The 9,552-nt window shown below is 38.6% G+C and overlaps 1 pseudogene; it reads right to left on the reverse strand.

The window, feature by feature from the left end:
* Positions 1–9,552, reverse strand: part of LOC107660535 (receptor-type tyrosine-protein phosphatase kappa-like) — a 181,563-nt pseudogene that overhangs the window by 25,210 nt on the left and 146,801 nt on the right.

Below are 9,552 nucleotides of genomic sequence, written 5' to 3' on the forward strand. Positions count from 1 at the left end.
TCAGGACGGTGATGGTAGTGGCCGTCTCGTTCAGGGACGCCTCCGACCCATCATACTCCTCTAGAGTAGGCGCTACACAGACAGAGAAAGAGTGAAAGTGTCACCATTTTTCCCTTAATACAATCGTGTGTTGGGGAAGCTTCCCTGAAACTGTACTTTGTCGAGATACAAGCTATTCACAGTCTAAAGTAGCTGAGCTACAGTCTGCTGGCCTTCTGCGAAACAAGTCTGCACAAAAACAATGAGCATCTCAATATGCTTGACAGTATGAAACTTATAACACATACTTTTGCACCATCTCAAACTTTATTTAGAGCACTTTCAACACCACAAGTGGAACCAAAGTGCTGTACAGAGAAGGATAAAAGAGAAAAAAAATTAGTTGCTATGCACTTGCAGGGGTGTTCTGAATAGTTGCTATGCAATTGCTGGGGTGTTCTGAGTAGTTGCTATGAGATTGCTAGGGTGTTCCGAGTAGTTGCTATGAGATTGCTAGGGTGTTCCGAGTAGTTGCTATGAGGTTGCTGGGGTGCTCTGAGTAGTTGCTATGAGGTTGCTGGGGTGTTCCGAGTAGTTGCTATGTGGTTGCTGGGGTGCTCTGAGTAGTTGCTTTGCGGTTGCTGGGGTGCTCTGAGTAGTTGCTATGTGGTTGCTGGGGGGTTCTAAATATTCATCTAAACTCAACTCAACTCAAACTTTATTTATAGAGAACTTTCAACACCACAAGTGGAACCAAAGTGCTGTACAGAGAAGGATAAAAGAGAAAAAAAATTAGTTGCTATGCACTTGCAGGGGTGTTCTGAATAGTTGCTATGCAATTGCTGGGGTGTTCTGAGTAGTTGCTATGAGATTGCTAGGGTGTGAAGGATACAAGAAAAAAAACAACATAAAATCAATGCAGACATAAACTAAAATAAGCAAATTGAACTTAATTGCAGTTATAGCAGTGCTCATTCAATTTTGTTTTGATGTAAAATGATGCTAGGGCACATGAGTGACAAATTATGTTATGGATTTTTATACTATTATAGCATATATTAATGTATTAAATCAGCTGTTATTTTTATTTTTTCAGCTTTCATCTTAGTTTTAGGCAATTTGTTTTGTGCTTTTGTCATTTTTATTAGTTTTTTAAGGTCTACTTAGCATTAATGTGTTTTTTTAAAGATTTATTTTTGATGTTTTTATAATGTGTTTTGACTCAGTTCTAGTTTTTCTACTTTTAGTACGTTTTAGTTAATTCATTCTTTTAATTAAGTTTTTTTAAGTTTAAGTTTTCATTTTATACATTTTTTTATTTCAATTAATGAAAATGATTTAAATTATTGTTTTATTTACAAATAACAACACTCTTGTTATGTATTTTTGAACCAGCATACTGAAATTAACCAATCTGGATGGATCAGACAATCACTAGTTCTTAGTACAACTAAGCAAGTAAGTAAATAAATAGATAAATAGAAACAGGAAAAAAATTCCACTCTATGTGAATAAGCAATACTGAAGTCGATTTGTCTTCCTCTTCTTTTTCAACAGCTTTTTTTTTGCTTTCCTCAGCCCTGCATGTTTTGTTATCTCCACCTACACTTCTCTCACTCTCAACAAATCTGAAGTGATGGATTTCTGAAATGCTAGAAAATCATATTTCCCCTGATCATGCCTGTATTACATCTCAGAGCGGTGAAGTACGCTGTGAGAAAGTGATGAGGTTACGTTCCTCATCGCTCATTAGCAAAGCACAGAAAGGAGCTTTAACATCCAATTCAGCTGATTGTGCTGAATGCAGCCTGTGATTAAATCAGGTGCAAATTAAAACAAGCTAACAAACAAGGGCTTCATTTTCTTTCTAAAAAACATCATTTGTTTTTACTTTAATTAGTTGATCAGAAACATCAAGAGCGGACTTGAATCGATCAAAAGTTATTCAAATACATACTGATTACACAACAAAATATTCTCAAACTATATAAACTATCGTTCAAAAGTTTAGGGTCAGTATTTTTTTTGGGGAAAGAATGAATACTAATGAGAACTGATGCATTAAAAAGATAAAAAACAAAACTGTAATGTTGCAAAATATTCCAATTTCAAATAGAATCATGAAGAAGCACGAGCAAATGCAAAGATTCAGTTTTCTGTCTCCTTCTCCCACACCAGCAGATACTCTCAGTCATAGCAGATGAAATTTTCCTGGCACAGTGCAGGTGACTAAAGATACGAGATGTCGACTTCAGATTAGGGCTGGTCGATATGGACAAAAAAATGATCACGATAATTTTTTTCATATCAGTCGGTATCGATAATTATCATGGTAAATGTCAAATCTTTATTTCTTTCAAGTTTAAAGCCAGAATTTTGCCAGACCATTAATTTCCCCTAACAAAATATATATCTAAATAGAAAAATGAATTTCTTAGTTTCTGCATGTTCTAATGAGTGATATTGTTTCAAATCAAGAAACAGGTTTGGGTTGCCTGATAATATTAATAATAATAATATCACTTTTTTGTCTCTTAGAGATGCACATTTGATGCATTAAATATTTGTTCATTATCAAAATCAGTAACATCTGTAAAAATTGTAGCAACCTCAGTTTTATATGGTTGCATTTATTCTGACCATTTTTTTTTAAATTAAGCATTGGTCTTCCATAGTAGCATACATTTAAATCATGATAAACAGTTAAACCACACATATAGCACCTTAATACCATGGTGGAAATATAACTATATGGTTTTTAGGTAGCCTGTATGAAAAACAGTAGTCTAAAAACATTCAGTATAAATGCACACATGCTATAGCTTAATCACAAATACATACTATAATTATATACCATTACTCCTGTAATTAAATTCAGTGTGAATATCCCACATTTCTGCCACAGTACCATGGTGCAGTGAGTGTTACTACAGTAAATCCATGGTAAATGATGGCGATGTGTAGATTAAAAGCCTTCTGACTGTCTCGTTGCACACAGTGTTTCTCCTGTTTGGCTTTAAATCACCGAGTCATTTGTGTTCATCGCTGAGTTCAAGCGCTTCACACTGGATCTCACAGCACTGCTTTTGGCGCATAAACATTAGGGCTGGGACAATAAATCGATGCATTGCAAATCGAGATTCTGAGATTTTCCGAAGGCATCGCGATTCTCTCTGGAATCGATTCTGAGCTTAGTTTTTAACAGCAGATGGCGCTGCGTGCTTTAGAAGCCGCCGTATTCTGCTTGCTTCCAGCTCCTTACACACGCACCACTTGAACCTAAAATAATCATTCATAAAGTTCGAAAAGGTTGAAGCTAATTACAAGGATGTTCACAGTGGGCTGTGTTCACATTAATCTCGCATCATAAAAGCATAAAAGCCGATGTGCAAGTACATTTAACCACTTACATTACTCAGCCGAACGCACAAGCGCTCTTCTTCGTGACTTTGAAATTAGCCTAGAGCGCCATCTGCTGTTAAAAACTAAGCTCAGAATCGATTCCAGAGAGAATCACGATGCATTCCGAAAAACTCAGAATCCATCCACGAAACACGATGCATCGATTTATTTGTCCCAGCCCTAATAAACATTATATCGAACATTTATCGAACTCTTCATATCATTTTATCGAGGAAAATTATATGGCGATAATTATCGCCATCGAATTATCGCCCAGCCCTACTTCAGATGGGATCAGATTTGATGTAACAACATGAGCTCATGCATACCTGATATGTTGGTGGTGACGTTGAGTGTGGTTGGGGGTCCGTATCCCTTGCTGGTACTGGCCCGGATCAGGAACTGGTAGGTGGTTCCTGGATGCAGCTGTGTGAAGTTGTGACGCGACGTGTTCCACGGTAACGACACCAGAACAGGTGGCCGCAGCAACGCCACTGACGGGTCGAATGAATGCACGCTACTGTAGCTGATCTGGAGACAGCAGACACCCAGAAAACAAGACAACATTGCTAAAACATCAATTTCTCATTCAAATGCATTATATACTGTATATAGGATGGTTCCTTTATTTTCATAGTTTTTTTATTCTCTTTTCTTATTTTGAGTTTTTCCACAGAAAATACAAAGTCTATGTACAAACGGTGCAAGAGAGTGTTTGCTTTTAATACATTAGGCTTCAGGTTTGCACACAAGCACTCAAATCTGACACACAGTGGAATTGGAACGAGACACTGGCAGCATTACCTCATACTGGGTTATAATGCCGTTGGGCTCCAGAGGCTCTTTCCACTGCAGTGAGATCTTATCCTCCGACGGAGTCGCTCTCACAAACTCCTTGGGAACCGGACCGGGCACTACAGCACAAACAGACACAGACGCGGAGAGAAATGAACACTCAACAAGCACTAAAAGCAAGCAGAACCGGCTTCAGCAAGAGAATAACATTGGCTTGTCTTTTTGAAAGCTTTACCTCAGTGGAAAATTTTTAGCTAGAAACTGATGTGTTTATGATGACCAGTGATGATACCAGTATATGAGCAGGGTTAGGGTAATTTGTCATTACTGATAAATCATTATCTGACAATGAAGATTATTGTATACAAACCCTGATAATATTTCAGCAATCACGTCATGCATGTTTTTTTTTTTTTTCACAGTCGAGTCAGTATTGATGGAATTGGTCCAATCAGTTTGTAAAAAGGTCTGAAACTGTTCATGATATGAGGAAAATGCTGAGCACAGTAGCAGTGAAAAGTCTGGAAAAAGACCTACTGATGTAAAAGTTCCTGCTTCCATGAGTGAAATTAATTTTGATGACACGTAGAAATTGTGCCTACATGTGAATTTCTTTGCATAAGAAATATTAAATGTGGGCACAACATTAATTCTGTACCTGACTGTGATTCTGCGCACGTTCGCTATAAATCATTCTGCGGGATAAAAAGGCCATCAACACAACACAAAAGAAATGGGCAGGAATGATGGTACTCAGGCAGGAGTGTGTCATCTCATCAAAACAAGAAAATGTTAGCTTCAAAAGCCATTTGCATATGCGCAGATGAAAACAAACGGTGTTCCTGTTAGCGGCGCACACATAAACCTGCCTTTGCCGGCATTCAGCCCGTGGAGCCGCTGATGGTGGCCTTTATTGTGCAGCGACGCTATTCACAAACAAAAAAAGTTGTGCAGGCGATGTGCATGTCCCAGATGTGTCAAGAAATCACAGCATCTTAACCCACTTATGACTGTCAGGTGCGCTCGTGTTCGATTGCTCAATATATTCCTGCCTTATTTGAATTATTTGCCTCACTCATCTCATCTTCTGAATAAAAAAGTTATATTTATACATTCTTGACACGTCTTGATCTGTTTCTCCATGAGAGAGATGTTACACAAAGAGGCTTTAACTGTCAGTGTAATCATGTAAACATTTTAAATGGGCCATCTCAAGTCAGTCACCTGATCTTACAACACTTCAGCAGATCCGTGTGTTTCTGGGCGAGATGTGAGATCTATACTACAGTATATGGATAACAGTATTGGGACACCTGGCACCAACAGGGACTTTAATGTCATCGCATTCTAAACACAGACATTAATATAGACAGACAGACTATAATAGCTTCCACTCTTCTGGGAAGGCTTTCCGCAAGACTTTGGAGTGTATAGCACTCTTGGTAAGAAACTGGAAGTAAGGGGCCTAGCCCAACCCCTGCAAAACAGCCCCATACCATTATAATGCCTCCTCCAACAAACTTTACTCGCCTAACACAGAACAGGTTTCCACTGCTCCAGAGTCCAGTGTCTGCGTGCTTTACTCCACTCCATCCCACGCTTGGCATTGTACTGGTGACGTGAGGCTTGCATGCAGCTGCTCAGCCATGGAAACCCACAGTTTTTATGCTGATATTAATGCCAGTGGAAGTGTGGAAATCTGGAATCAGCAGAGTATGGGCGACTTTTACACACCAAGCTCCTCAGCTCTTGGTGAGCCGCTCTGTGACTTTGTGGCTGAGTTGCTGCTGCTAAATGCTTAGAATTTCCAATAATACTTACAGCATAGAATACCTATCAGGTATGAAATTTCATGAACTGATTTACTGCAAAGGTGGCATTTTATCACAGTACTAAGCTTGAATTAACTGAGCTCTTCAGAAAGACCCATTGTTTTTCACAGATGTGTGCAAATGTAGACTGTATGGCTAGTTGCTTGATTTTATACACTTGTGGCAATGAGTCTGAACGAAACACATGAATTCAATAATTAAGTTGTGTTTCCCAATACATTTTTGTGTATATGGACACTGGCTGGGCAGCTTCATGGTGGGATTATGGATTCTGTACATTTGGATCCAGGAACACTATTATTTTCAAATTCAACAAGGATACATGACTCTCAATGAGTACGTTTACATGGACATCGGTAACTAATCTCATCATTTACCTTATTCTGAATAAGACAATATTATGATTAAGGTGTTTACATGAGTTGCTTTTATTTGCCTTTATACCTGGATGCTCTTCTGACCCCATATTCAAACTGTGGCATTCTTAAATTATCAGTGTGGATAACAGTAAAAGCTACTTTCAGGGGAGTAGAAATGACATCAGGATGTCGTGAACACTGGATTATTTATGGATGCTCACTGGTTTCGCGATATCTAGAGGTTTGGTTTCGCTGCCCCTCCAATCAGTGATCTTGATAGCTCACCTCAGTATTATGGAGGAAAGCGAGAGAGGGCAAAATGAATTCATGCCAGACTCCCTTATGCCTGAGCACTTATCATCTGTGGACCGACAGACAGCGTGCCGAGAAACTCAACTAGCCACAACAGAGTCCAGAGCCACGTCACACTCTTCATGTTATCATACAGTGAGAATCAGTGATCATCTGCTCTACACAGCTGCATAGAAGGACTTGGCATATTAACACTATATGGAAAAGAGCAAGTCAGCACACCTGGACCCGCGATTACAGCACAATCACATGACACACTAAAGAAATCTGTACAAAGTCATTATAGGTCAGTGGTTCTCAATCCGGGGTCCACTAGGGTGACTTAAAATGATTTAAAATAAGCTCATTAAAATTAAGATACTTCTTATTTTAAGGCAAGACACTACATGCAAACCATTGTTTTTCATGCACTGGTCATTTTGAGATTTTGGGCTATTTTGTTTCCATAACATGCCTTCTTGTAGGCTATATTCATATGTTTCGAAAATGCAGTTTACAAGAGTCTCAAGTATTGTCTGTAAGAACGTGCAACGAAAGTCATAGTCATATTCCACTCGTGACTATTAGACTATTGGATTTGTGATATTAGTCAAAACGTTTACCCTCTTCACCTGCAGTGTCTTTCGAGTCTCGACCCATATGTCTCTGAATGACAAGTGTTCAACAGATGAAACAATGCATCTGAAACATTTGAATTCTCCGCTGTAATGCAATCTCATGCATAACACAGCACAGTTATTGGACACAGAGCTAATTTCAAGAATAACGCGCAGAAACCAATGACGCAGGCCTGTACTTTCCATCTTTAAATTAATGCACTTATCTCATATATTAGTAATTTTGGTTTTCAAACCAAAAGAATGAAACGGCTCAGAAAAACAACCAGTTTGCCCTTAATACAAAACATAATGAACAACAACCCCGTTTAAAAATTTTTTTGGAACCTGTATATATCTAACATCTTGCATTCATTTGCATTCTATAAAATGTGTGAATTCTAAAATGTAATTATTTACATTTTAATAATAATCTAATAGTCTACAGATACTCATAAGTAATACTGTTGTGGTCCAAAAGGGTAGGGAAGTGTGTGCTACACTCTCGTACCATCCTCCTCCGTCTGGATGACGGTCTCGTCGCTCTCTTTGCGTCCCTCCGGGTTGGTGAGGATCATCTTCAGGCTGACGTTGGTGTTAGGCGGCAGGTTGCCCACCACGTGTCGGGGGGCTTTGGGGTCCATCTCCAGGCAGTCGGCTTTGCTCTGGTTGGTTTTGTGGTAGTGGTAGCAGATGGTGACGTTGAAGGTGTGGCAGCGGGTGATGTTGTAGCCCAGCGACTCCCAGTCCACGGCGATGAAGCGCGCCTGCGTCTCTGCGATCTTCAGACTCTTGGGGGTCCGCATGGGTTCTGAGAGAGAAGACGAGAGACAGGTTACACTAGCTGACACGATTCACACTCAGCAGGACTCTGAAACACGTTCACATATCAAGTACTTTTCGGATTCACAAATACAACTCATTGTTAAAATGCAATTCGGAAGTTGTCACCCTCCTGGAGGCAAATAAAAGCATGATGATGTGACAGACGCATTCATTTATTTAGATTTGTTCCACAATTGCGTGCAATATTAGCTCATCTCACTCCACTTTTTGTTATGACTTTTATTATTTTTTTTGGCATCTCAGAAATCTGAATGCCAGTTGTGGACATTCCATGATATTTTATGCAGGCCAGCAAGTTTTATTGCCACCAAAACCATTAAAACGATCTAAGTGCATGTTAAAGATTATGTAAACGAGTCATTCATGTTCACGTTTTCCCATTTTCATTTTTGAACTCTAAGTCTTAGATCAAAATGTCATGTCTAAATCTTCCTGTGAAGCACCTTCTCTCTGCTTACCCTAGTAAAAAAACGTAATATATTTAAAATACATTTATTTCATACTAAGTATAGTTCAAATCAATTAACATATTTACTGATGTATCGTTTAACACTTACTGATATAAAAATTATAATTTAACTTTATTTGGAGCACTACATTATGCACAACGCACATTTATTAATATTAAGCCTAAATGTGTTTTAATGTCACTATTGATGAAGACTGTATGATCTTTGAATAATATCTGTCTTTAAATGCAAGATATTTAAAGTGCACCTGAAGTATAGTTCCACTTCAGCACAATCAAATATACTTCAGTATATCTTTAGATGGACTTCAGCACTACTTCCCCACAATTAAAGTGCATTAAACATAAAATTAGTAGTTTTAATTTAGCAGACTATAGTATACTAAAAGTTTAGTATACTAAAACTACAATTGCAGGATATTTTTATTAAAGGGGTCATATGATGCGATTTCAAGTTTTCCTTTCTCTTTGGAGTGTTACAAGCTGTTCGTGAATAGATAAGAGCCCTGAAGTTGCAAAGACTAAAGTCTCAAAACCAAAGAGATATTCTTTATCAAAGTTAAAACTCTACCACACCCCCCTAAAACGGCTTGTTCTAACACGCCCCCACATATCTACCTCACTATGTGGGAATATTTGCATAATGCGCCCAAATGTGCACGCAAAGAAAGAAGGCGTGGTTTCAGTAACCGCAGTTAGTGTTGAAGCAACATGTCAGAGAGACGCTGTGTGTTTTCTAGGCGAAAGCAAAAGCACTTTATTTGGCCTTCCGAAAGTAGATGCATTTAGGAATCTTTAAGATCACTTACAACAGAACAGCAATGCATTTTGTGGACGACCGTTTCGTGAACCTAGGAGAGGAGGTAATTCTGACTAATTCTGACTAATTCTGAATCAGCTACTGTTTTGTTATTAGTTTAAGTATTTGCTATTGACTGTTCAAATGCGGAGTTTTGCGCATC

This window comes from Sinocyclocheilus anshuiensis, unplaced genomic scaffold (assembly GCF_001515605.1).
Source record: "Sinocyclocheilus anshuiensis isolate Anshui unplaced genomic scaffold, SAMN03320099.WGS_v1.1 scaffold659, whole genome shotgun sequence".
NCBI classification, from domain to species: Eukaryota; Metazoa; Chordata; class Actinopteri; order Cypriniformes; family Cyprinidae; genus Sinocyclocheilus; species Sinocyclocheilus anshuiensis.